This window comes from Myxocyprinus asiaticus, chromosome 6 (assembly GCF_019703515.2).
Source record: "Myxocyprinus asiaticus isolate MX2 ecotype Aquarium Trade chromosome 6, UBuf_Myxa_2, whole genome shotgun sequence".
Lineage (NCBI taxonomy): Eukaryota > Metazoa > Chordata > Actinopteri > Cypriniformes > Catostomidae > Myxocyprinus > Myxocyprinus asiaticus.
This window is the reverse complement of record NC_059349.1, coordinates 1,121,868-1,134,352: the sequence shown is the minus strand read 5'-3', so window position 1 is coordinate 1,134,352 and position 12,485 is coordinate 1,121,868. Positions and strand designations below refer to the sequence as shown.

Genomic DNA, 12,485 nt, shown 5'->3' with positions numbered 1-12,485 from the left:
AATAACAGCCAATAAATGTCCATTCTTCATGATCCATGGTTACATTTTCTTTGTAACTCTTTACAATAAAGTTCTATTTGTTAACACTAGCAGATATATTTTGTATCATGAACTAACAATGAACAATATTGTTAGACAGGATTTATAGATGTGGGTACTGTTAATTAATGTAGTGTTTATTTATGAGAATACAATTGTTTATTGTTAGTTAATCTTAGTTCATAAAAATAGCATAAGTACTGTAATGTTATAAAATGCAACTTTTAATTTAAAAAATGTATTAGTATATTTTGACATTTGGCAAATTCCACTCAAAAGCAAGCATGGGATGAATTTATGAATGTACACTTTGCTACAAGTCTTGTGGAAGGGCCCTTCATGAAAACATTTATTTACTTACTTTTGTTCGTTTGGAACAACCCTTTGAGTGGCATCCCCTTTTCGCAGTGCCCTTCACAGGATGCAAAAATGCCTTTTGACTTTGACAAGGGCCACATTTTTATGGCCAGACGACTTTGTCAGAGCATCTCTGAAACAGCAAGGCTTGTGGGGTGATTCCGGTCAGCAGTGGTGAGTACCTACCGACAGTGGTCCGAGGAAGGACAAACCACAAACTGGCAGATGGATGTTGGGTGCCCAAAGTTTATCAGTGCGCAAAAGCAACGAAGGTTATCCCTTCTGGTCTGAACCAACAGAAGGTCTACTGTTGCACAAGTCACAGAAACTTTTTGTCATTGACCGCAATGTAAATAAGTAGAAGGATAATAATACCAGAATTTTGTTATATGGGCAATTGTTATTTTGTTATATCACACGACCACAGCAGAATGATATCCTAATGTTGGATCATTTTCTAACGTCAGCACTTACAGTAAAATAGTAAGTAAATCATTCACTTGCTGCTGTGTGTTGTATTGAAGAGACGATAAAATCTGCTTATTACTTTACTAAAAGTGACGATGCAGTATTTTCATATCTCCATGTAAACCTTGATTCATATGTACCTGCATAACCTCCAATGAAGCTTTTATTTATTTATTTCCAAAGACAATGTTTCATAATGCTGAATGCGAGATCTGCGTGTCTGTTTATTACACACCGCTAAGGAAGATAGGATGCTCTCTGACAAGAATGGAGAGAATAATGTGTTTATTATTTTGCCAAAATGAAACAAGATGCAGTGTTCGTGCAAAGAAAGTTGAAGCAGCATTTTCCCAGCGACTTTCTGCTCTCTTCTGATTGTGTAAATTTTGTGGTAGCCGTGATAGATGGAGCTATGTGTGTCAGCGCCTGATCTCATTCATTCTGCCTGAGCAACAGTGTTTGATAAAATAATGGCAAAATGCGATAAATGGTAAAAATATGCACTCCATACTAATGTGTTTATGAAAATAATAATAAATGATAATAATACAATCACATGTATTGTCACCCTTCAATATAATGCAGTATAAATTAGTCATTTTGTATCACTGAAATGGCTGGAAGTGGCTAATACAGGAAGAGGTCCACATTCAAGGTTTTTAATGGCGGCGCCCTAGATATGCTGAAAAAAAGGTGTATAGTAGCTGTAACAATTTTATTAAAACAATCCCAAACCCAAAAGTTTCTTTGGTGTAAAACAAATACACGCACTTAATGCGGTCAAAGCATTTCTGGTAAATTATTAATTTGAGGTGAACTATTCCTATAACTGATGTTAACAAATACAACCTTATTATAAAATGTTTCCCATTTTTTTCAGGATGTTGTTTACACTGATGAGCCAAAACATTATGACCACTCACAGGTGAAGTGATTAACATTGATCATCTCCTAACAAGGCAACATGTCGAGGTCTGGGTAGATTAGATGGTAAGCGAACAATAAGTTCTCGTAGTCAACATGCTGAATGCAGGAGAAATGGGCAGGAGTAAAGACATGAGCGACTTTGACAAGGGCCACATTTTTATGGTCAGATGACTTTGTCAGAGCATCTCTGAAACAGCAAGGCTTGTGGGGTGATCAGCAGTGGTGAGTACCTACCGACAGAGGTCCGAGGAGGGACAAACCACAAACTGGCAGCTGGATGTTGGGTGCCCAAGGTTTATCAATGCACATGGGCAACGAGGGTTATCCCTTCTGGTCTGAACCAACAGAAGGTCTACTGTGGCACAAGTCACAGAAAATGTTTATTATGTTTACAGGAGGAACGTGTTACAACACACAGTGCATCACACCCTGCTGCGTAGCCACAGATAGGTCAGAGTGCCCATGATTACCCCTGTTCCCCATCGAAAGCACCTACAATGGGCACGTGAGTGTTGGAACTGGAACTTGGAGCAGTGGAAGAAGGTCGCCTGATCTGATGAGTCCTGTTTTCTTTTACATTATGGGAATGGCCGTGTATATGTGCACCGTTTACCTGGGGATGACACCAGGATGCACTGTGGGAAGACGAAAAGCCATTGGAGGGAGTGTGATGCTCTGGGCAATGTTCTGCTGGGAAACCCTGTTTCCGGCCATTCATGTGGACGTCAATTTGACACGTGCCACCTACCTAAAGATCGTTGCAGACCAGGTACACCCCTTCATGGCAATGGTATTCCCTGATGGCAGTGGCCTCTTTCAGCAGGATAATGCGCCCTGCCAAACTGCACACATTGTTTGGGAATGGTTTGAGGTTCATGATGAAGAGTTCAAGGTGTTGCCCTGGCCTCCAAATTTCCCAGATCTCAATCCGATTGAGCATCTGTGGGATGTGCTGGACCAACAAGTCCAATCCACGATGGCTCCACCTCGCAACTTACAGGACTTGAAGTATCGGCTGCTAATGTCTTGGTGCAAGATACCACAGGACACCTTCAGGGGTCTTGTAGAGTCCATGCCTTGGCAGGTCGGCGCTGTTTTGGCAGCAAGTGGAGGACCAACAGTATATTAGGCAGGTGGTCATAATGTTTTGGCTCATCTGTGTATAATTGATCACCTGTGAATCACAAAGATTTCGCCTGCAAAAGAGTGCACATTTTTGAGAACATTACTGAGATCAGTGGGAACGGCTGTGTTTATACTTACACATTCACAACATGACGTTATACTTCTAAAAATGTATTAAACTTCACTGCATTATATAAGAAATTCTCAAACAAGTCTAACTGAAAACCCTGATAAGTTGACTTTACTCAATTGATTGAGTAAACTCTTTCCCTCAATTGAATTGAGCAATGGCATCTCCAAAATGTGTGTAATTAAGTTAAATTAACTGGGTGTTCATATAGAATGAACATAAGTATTTAAGTTAAGATAACTAGATGCAAGTAGACTTTACTGTTTCATTCGTGAACGAATCTGTCTATTTGAACGAATATTTGAAGTGAACGAATCCTTCGCATTCATCACCATACATTGACACTCATTCACTGACATTTCCCCCTTTAAAAACTATTGAGCTCTAGTTTGAAGCGCAAAACTGATTTGGTGGCTTTTCTTGCCTGTAATGACTGACTACTGCACGAGCTGAGAGGGCTGAGTAGGAGCACATCATTGAACGAGTAAGTCCTTTCAATGAACCAGTCGATTCGGTCATTTGAGTCTGAATGAGATGAGACAGCCCTCATTATTTACTCTTTTGCGAATGAAATGAATGAACCTATCTGTCATCTTGTTCGAGAGAGAATGAACAAGAGGAGTCATGTCGTTCGTTCATCTCGATTAACAAGAAAAGGGGTGGGATGAATTATGAATGAAGGTGAGTGATAACCACACATTACAATTACATTTTTGTATTGCTTGATAAAAAGTAATGCTCTGCAGCTTTGCTGTAATTTGCGGGGAAAAGCTTAAGATGCTTAAACACTGCAGTGCTGAAGTCTTAGTTGAATTGTAGACACACAATTTTTAATAAAGGATAATTACACTTGTTTCAGTCGTGAATGACTATGCTTTTGGTTCAATTTATTTAAAATGTAAAAGATCATTATCAGAACGAGCTTTATTGCCAAGTTTTCTCATGAACACAAGGAATTTTCTTTTGGTGATAGGAGAAACAAGTGCACACAGAACATTACAGTGAGACACAGAATATAAATCAAGGTAAGAGTATACAAATAATAGGACATATAACAGAATGGCATATGTACATGTGCAAGTGGTAATATATGTGCACGGTAGGGGTATGTACAGTTATTGAATTAAATATGTGAATTTACATGAGATATGTATTTACATTATTGCACTCTGGGGGAGTCCTGAGGCAGTTTAATTGTTCATGAGGAAAATGTCCTCAGGGTAAAACCGTCATGGTTATTTGTGTAACCTCCGTTCCCTGATGGAGGGAACGAGACATTGAGTCGATGTAGTGACATTAGGGGTCCCTCTTGGGAGCCCAAGACACCTTTAGTCTTTGATAAAAGGCCAATGAAAATTGGCAAGTGGTATTTGCATGCCACTCCCCCAGACATACGGGTATAAAAGGAGCTGGTATGCAACCACTCATTCAGGTTTTATGCTGAGGAGCTGAGACAAGGTCCCGGCCATTTCAGCGGGTAGTTCAGCGTTGTGGCAGGAGGGACACAACATCTCATTCCCATCTCGTACACAAGTAACCTTGACGTTCCCTATCTGTCACTCACTCGACGGTGTGTCGATATAGTGACACTAGGGGTCCCTATACAAAATGCCGCAACTGGCAGAACTGTGTTACGTGGACTGGCGGTGTGTGACGGGCAGACAACTGTGTGCCTCGTAGCCAGCGCACCAGGCCGACAAGTAACCTCTCCCAACATACTTATGAGTGTCGAACGGCCCTTTGGGGACAAGTCGACTACCCAAAAGATAGAGACAGGCTAGCCCAGTTGTGGCCTCTTTTCCTCTACTTTTTTTTCCACTCCCTAAAAAAAGGGGGATTATCCGACTGGGTCGACCAGGTCTAGTCGGGGGGTGTCCCTCCCAAGGGGAGGACACCGCGGAGACCACACCTCGCCCAGAGAGAGGGGGATATTTAAGTGGGAATATGTCACATGGTCTTGCCGAGCTATGTCGGAAGTATGTCATGTGGGGAAGTCTCAAGTCTCATTACTACAAACATGGAGACTGTGGCAGAGGGGCCTCTGCCCAAGGAAGACGCAGTTTGCCAACAGGGAAATGAATTAGCGGAAGTTATACATCGCATGGGGTTACCTACAGGGAACCACCACATGCGGAGCACCTACCCCAGAACAGGGCTTTTAGTTAGCACATGTACTGGGCCATCAGCGAGTCTCTCCGAAAACTCGACTGCCACAGGGCTCGGAGGAAGTCAACCAGGGAACATAGTTTGTGAACACTACTGGGAGTTAATGGCGCATGTCTTCAGCTCAGGGGAGGATAAAGGCACTATGTGCAAGCGATACACCCGGCCGGCTATCCCGGACTTATCTGCTTGTATTGCATGCCAATACACGGGATGAAACCGGTTCCACCCGGAGGTTGTAGAACCTCGCAAAGGTGTTGGGTGTTACCCAGCCTGCTGCTCTGCAAATGTCTGTTAGAGAGGCACCCCTGGCCAGGGCCCAGGAGGCCACTACACCCCTGGTAGAATGGGCTCATAGCCCTACTGGGAGCAGCACGTCCTGGGTGAGATACGCCATAGCTATGGTGTCAATGAGCCAATGGGCGATCCTCTGCTTGGAGACAGCACTTCCTTTCCGCTGTGCACCAAAGCAGACAAAGAGCTGCTCAGAGACTCTAAAGCTCTGCGTGCGATCCAAATAGATGCGTAAAGTACGCGGACACAGCAACGACGGGGCTGGGACTGCCTCCTTCTGGGGCAGCACTTGCAGTTTCACCACCTGGTCCCTAAAAGGGGTCGTGGGAACCTCGGGCACATAGCCCGGTCAGGGTCTCAAGATCACGTGAGAGTAGCCCAGACCGAACTCCAGGCACATTTTGCTGACAGAGAATGCTTGCAGGTCTCCTTCCCTCTTGATGGAAGTGAGCGCAGTCAGGAGGGCAGTCTTCAAGGAGAGTGCCTTAAGCTCAGATTACTGCAAAGGCTCAAAGGGGGCTCTCTGTAGACCCTGAAGAACTACAGAGAGGTCCCAAGAGGGAACGAGGTGCGGTCTGGAGGGATTCAGCCTCCTGGCACCTCTCAGGAATCTGATGATCAGGTCATGCTTCCTTAAGGACTTACCGTCCACTGTGTCGTGGTGTGCCGCTATAGCGGCTACATACACCTTCAAGGTGGAGGGGGACAGCCGCCCTTCCCACCTCTCCTGCAGGAAGGAAAGCACCGATCCGACTGCGCATCTCTGGGGGTTTTCCCATCGGGAAGAACACCACTTAGTGAACAGACGCCACTTAAAGGCGTACAGGCGCCTCACAGAGGGGGCCCTAGCCTGAGTGATCGTGTCTACCACCACGGGTGGTAGACCACTTAGGTCTTCCGTGTCCCGTCCAGGGGCCAGACATGGAAATTCCAGAGGTCTGGTCATGGGTGCCAGATGGTGCCCCGTCCCTGAGAAAGAAAGTCCTTCCTCAGGGGAATTCGCCGGGGGGCTGTCGCAAGGAGCGTGAGGTCCGAGAACCACATCTGGGTGGGCCAGTAGGGTGCTACCAGGACGACCTGCTCCTCGTCCTATTTGCGCAGTCCAGGGGGCCAGCTGTGTGCCAGCGCATCTATTACGAGAGGTGCCTCGGTCAGGGCATACCAGAGCAGGCAGTGGGAGGATTCCTGGGAGGCGAACAGGTCTACCTGTGCCTGTCCAAATCGACTCCATATCAGCTGGACCACCTGAGGGTGGAATCTCCACTCTCCCCTGAGGGTAACCTGCCGTGACAGCGCATCCGCTGCAGTGTTGAGGTCGCCCAGGATGTGAGTGGCTCGCAGCGAATTGAGGTGCTGCTGACTCCAGAGGAGGAGATGGTGGGCAAGTCGTGACATACAACGGGAGCGCAGACTGCCTTGACGGTTGACATATGCTACCGTTGCCGCGTTGTCTGTCCATGCTAATACGTGCTTGCCCTGGATCAACGGCCAAAACCTCCACTGGGCAAGAGAATTGCCAGCAACTCGAGGCAGTTGATGTGCCAATGCAGTCGCGGGCCAGTCCATAAGCCGGCGGCTGCATGCCCGTTGTAAACAGTGCTCCAGCCCCTTTTGGAGGTGTCTGTCGTGACCATGATGCACCTGGAGACCTGCTCTAGGGGAACGCCTGCCCGTAGAAATGTGAGGTCGGTCCAAGGGCTGAAGAGATGGTGACAGATCGTTCGTGAGGTGCGCCGTCAACGAGACTGAGTCCAGCTCCAAACTGAGAAAAGAGATGCTCTGAACTGGGAGGAGCTTGCTCTTTTCCCAGTTGACACGAAGCTCTAGTCGGCTGAGGTGCGAGAGCACCAGGTCCCTGTGTGCACACAACACATCCCGAGAGTGAGCTAGGATTAGCCAACCATTGGGATAGTTGAGGATGCGAATGCCCACTTCCCTTAGCAGGGCAAGGGCTGCCTCTGCGACCTTCGTGAAGACGTGAGATAACAAGGACAGACCAAAAGGGAGGACCTTGTACTGATACGCCCGACCCTCGAATGCAAACCGCAGGAAGGGTGTGTGTCAAGGTAGAATCATGACGTGGAAGTATGCGTCCTGCAGGTCTACCGCCACGAACCAATCTTGATGCCGGACGCTCGCTAGAGTGTGTCTTTGCGTCAGCATCAAAGATGGGAGTCTGTGTAAAGCCTGGTTCAGTACTCGCATGTCCAAGATTGGCCGCAACCCACCGCCTTTTTTCGGTACAATGAAATCCACTTTCATCTCCTCTGTTTTGAGCGTGTTCAGCTCAAGGTTGTTGAGACTGCACTAGACAGCCAGCTGGTCAACCTCCCATCTGTATGCACCATCACCATCATGGATGAGGCTGATGACCATGGTGTCGTCTGCAAACTTCAGGAGCTTGACAGTGGGGTCTTTTGCAGTGCATTCATTCGTGTATAGGGAGAAGAGCAGTGGAGATGGAACACATCCCTGAGGAGCACCAGTGCTAATAGTGAGGGTCCTGGATGTGAGATGCTCATTTGTCACCATCTATTGGCACAAAGGTGTAATTGCAGAAATGGTCAATTAACGAATCTGAACAAATCTTTTTGGTGAACTGATTCAAAAGACTCGAGTCACTGGGATGAATCAAAATCCCCACCTGTCACGGTCCCAGTGAATTCGCCGGTTTGTTCTGTTTGTTTTGGTTGTCTCTCCCTCATGTGTGTCAGGTGCTGCTGGTATGCTTGTTTCCATGGGAACACTGATTCTTCCCATTGAATGCGGATCATGCCACTGATTTGCGTGCTAACAGCACCTGGTCTCCTTTGATTGTCTGCCTTCTTAAACCCTTAATTGTGTCATGTTCTTTGCTAGATTATTGTTGTGTGTTCAAGTATCTCACCTCGCTCTCTTCCTCAGGTTTCTGCGGTCTAGCCTGCCAGGTGGACTTTAATGAGGTTGCCCTCAAAGACTGTTTTAGATTTGGACTGAGTGAGTCCATTTCTTTTTTGATGCCTGGCGGTCGCAGTTCCCTCAGCCTGGCTCAATATATCGACCTCGCCCTACAGATCATTGGTTCCACGTTCACTGTGGGGGAGGCGGATGCCGAGCCAGAGTTCCACGACATGGCCGCCAAACCAGAGTTCCTAGTCATGGTCGCTGAGCTAGTGCCATCTTTTGCTCCATGCCACGTCACAGCAACGCCTCAGCCTGCTCCATGCCATGTCACAGCAATGCCTCAGCCTGCTCCATGCCACGTCACAGCAATGCCTCAGCCTGCTCTGTGCCATGTCACAGCCACACCTGAGCAGTTGGACCTGGAGATGGTTCTCACTCTTATACCCACCCTTAGTTCTCCTGAGCAGGCAAGGGGAACTTTCGGCCCTCCGACCCCACCTTGACCCTCTGAGCCCTGGATTTCGCCTTGGCCTGTCAGTCCCTCGACATTGCCTCAGCTCTGCGTTCCCTCGGCTATACTGCCGTCCTTCAGCCTGTCTGCTTTGCCGGGGTCCCTCGTCCCTCCGGCTCCTCCTTGGTCTGTCGGTCACCTGGCTCCACTTTGGCTCTCCGATCCTCTGGCTGTGCCTCGTCCCTCCGATCTGTCAGCTCCACCGGGGACCTCCTTCCCTACGGCTCCAGCTTGGTCCTCAGTCCCACCCGCTCCACCTCAGTCTTCCGATCCCTCAGCTCCGCCTTGCTCCTCCAGCACCGCCTTGGTCCTCACTGCCATCGGCTCCACCCTGGCCCTTCGAGTCTTTGGCTACTCTCCAGGCACCAAGTTCCATGGCTCTGCCCCTCGAGCCTCTCACGGCTCTGCCTTCCATGGCTCCGCCCCTTGAGCCTCTCATGGCTCCACCCCCACAGACTCTGCCCTGGTCACACGCCCCACGACTCAAGACACACTCCCCCCCCCAGCTCCCTACAGAACTTTGAATTTATGTCATGTTTTACATGTTTTGTTTATGTGTTGGGGCGTCGGGAGCCGCCCCTTAGTGGGGGGATATGTCATATGTTTTTTTTATTGATTCATGTCTTTTATTTTGAAAAGTTTAGTTCCTGTTCCCTTGTCATGTGATTTCATGTTTTCCCTCCATGTTCATGAGTCATGTTTTCATTGGTTTATTGTTTAATTATCTTGTTATCAGTTCTGTTTGTTCATTGGTTTATGTTCCCCCATGTCTTGTATTTAAGCCCTCATGTTTGCATTGTCTAGTTGTCAAGTATTGAATGTATGTGGATGTGTTTCTTTCTAGCCAAGTCAGCCATGTTATGTTTAAGTCAAGTTTTAAGTCTAGTCAAGTTCATGTTTCATGTTTATAGTTAGGGTTTTGGATTCACTTTTGTAAATAAACTGCACTTTGTTTCTCTTCACTCCTTCGTTATCATCTTCATCATTGCCAGTGCCAGCAACGTTACAATCATAATTTCTTTTTTTCTGGTAAGACCTTTGATATTAGGGCAAAAGTCGTATTCTTGATAATTTTTGTATTGTTTTCCTGTATAAATATCCAAAAATCCTTAAAACAAAATCAGTTTGATTTATCTTGTTTTAGAAACAACACTGCATAAGATATTTAGGTTTTTCAGAGAATGTGTTTTTAACGTGTATTTTGTCTTACTGTACTGCCAGAGTTTTTATAGTCAAAACAAGTGAAAAAATCTACCAGTGCTGAAGTAATCCAAAGTATTTAGAATATGTTACTAACCTTGAGTAATCTAATGGAATACATTACAAATTACATTTTAAAGCATGTAATCTGTAGTGGAATACATTTCAAAAGTAACCCTCCCAACCCTGGTGAATACGTACCTGTGTCTTTCGCGACTCTTAAGCAGTGATGAACAGTAATGCTGAAGCTGTTAGTTTAACTCTATTCCATAGCTAAATTATCCCGCTCTGAGTGATCATTGAGTGATACAGCCTTTTCACATGCTATCAGAATAATCCTACTTCCCACTTCTGAAGTCATAATTACAAGTAAACACGTTCAAGTGTTTTGTTGTCGAAGAGAAAACATGGAGTAGACGAGGTTCATGGTTGCATATTTCTTGTTCAGCTTTTGACACTGTAATATATGTTGATCATCTTGCTGAAGATAATGGAATTTTGGTCAAATTCATGCTATATTCTTTGTGTAAAATTCTGCAATATGCTTATGCAAGTTGAGGAGTTCTTTGATTATGCTTTCAGCTACCATTAGAGTATTATAGGCTACATTTGAACACAATTAAACAATGTTTATATAAGTAAATGTTTATGACCAAAACGACAAGTGATAGCAAGGCAGCAGCATTTAGAAAAATTTATAAAACCATCATTCACTACAGAAATTGTAATTATTTCAGTTAAAGATATTGAAAGTTTGTGTCTCCTCCCAACTCGGAAAATTAGCTTTGAGTTTCCCAGTCATAATTACGACTTGAGGGGGAGTTCATATACAACTTCAAAGTAGGAAACTCATATTTACGATAATTAGCACATGAAGGCAGCAAGAGAGACAATGCTGATGTTCTAACTTTGAGTAAACCCGCTCACTGTCAGACAACTCAGGCCCTGTCCCAAATGGCACCTAAGCCCTTGGTCCTACTCCTCCTCCTCCAGACTTTGGTGACATAAGTGAGTGCAGACCGATGGGGCACTAATCAGCAAGTTCATGAGGGTGCATGAGTTATAAAAGTGTGCATTTGGGACAGACTTCAATAAGATAATGCATTTTCATACATTCCGTTTTTCATATACACAGAGTTTTATATATTATTATTTGAAACGTCATGACATTGATAAAAGGGTAAAGGATATTTGTGTTTTATTGAATAATTCCAAGCAACACACTGACAATAAAGCATTAGTGAATTTAACAAAGAAACTCTGAAATACAAAGTGCACATATAACAACAATAAAACCCCATCTTTTTAAATGTTTAGAGAAAAAATCAACATGATTCAGACACCTGCATGGTTGCATACATGTGCCTAAAACAGTCAAATGTATAGAAAGGAGAACATACGTCTCAAACGCCGCCATATATCGTTAAAAAACATAATATTTATACACACAGCCACACTTCTGCAGGTATATATATCGCCAGTAGACGGGACGTTGCTATTTGAATAAATATAATGAATCTTACAAACTTATGTGCATATGTGCAGGAACGTACTCTCTCATGTCTTAATGTTTTAGAGACTCACAATAATTCAAAATTCCTCTTTGCAACAAAGATAACAAAGGTCTAGTGTTAGATTACTTACTGTTAAGAACGTAAAACTTCCTCAAGAAAAACTATTTAATAAACTCTGAATAGGAGTAATTCCATATTTCTGGACAACTGAATAAAAGAAAGTTTTGAACTAATTATACACATCAGACTAAAAAGTGATACTATATACACAAGAAAAGCAAGTGATCTGTCATTGCCAATCAGGAAAAACTATTATTGAAATCAATATTTATTCTGCGATTGATATCACCTCATCCGCCATGTTTTTTCCTCTGGCACGGAAACTCCAGTCCACTGTGATTGAGAGGATCAGCAGTGGGGACTGTTGGGAAGTAGTCGTCTGCTGTGGAGCTTGCACTGATGCGGGCTCAGCCGAAGGGCACATTGAGGGTGCACGTGAGCACCTCTCTGAGCACTAAAATGTAAAATGGGACACCATACGGTCTTGTGGACTTCATGGGAACGCGCAAATTAAGGCCATGAGACCGAAGTCCACATCAAGTGTGCCATTTGGGACAGGGCCTCAGACTCTCTATTAACAAAAACTCACTCATAACTCCTCTCCTGTAGTTAATGTGTAATTTCACTGGGCTGAATCAAAATCTCCATGGCTCTCATTACTCTGGTTTAAAACATGACGAACACAAGTGGATTGATACAAAGAGTAAAGTATCCCAGTGCTGTTATGACTCCTATATCAGCACTCTTGGAATGCCTCTAGTCAAACAAGTCGAGGACTAATTTGATTATGCTTTCAGCTATCATAAGTGTATAA

At 44.9% G+C, this 12,485-nt stretch overlaps 1 protein-coding gene across 1 annotated transcript in view; it reads left to right on the top strand.

The window, feature by feature from the left end:
* LOC127442982 (peroxiredoxin-6-like) overlaps positions 1 to 12,485 on the top strand; it is a 37,300-nt gene that overhangs the window by 21,681 nt on the left and 3,134 nt on the right. The window lies entirely within an intron of this gene.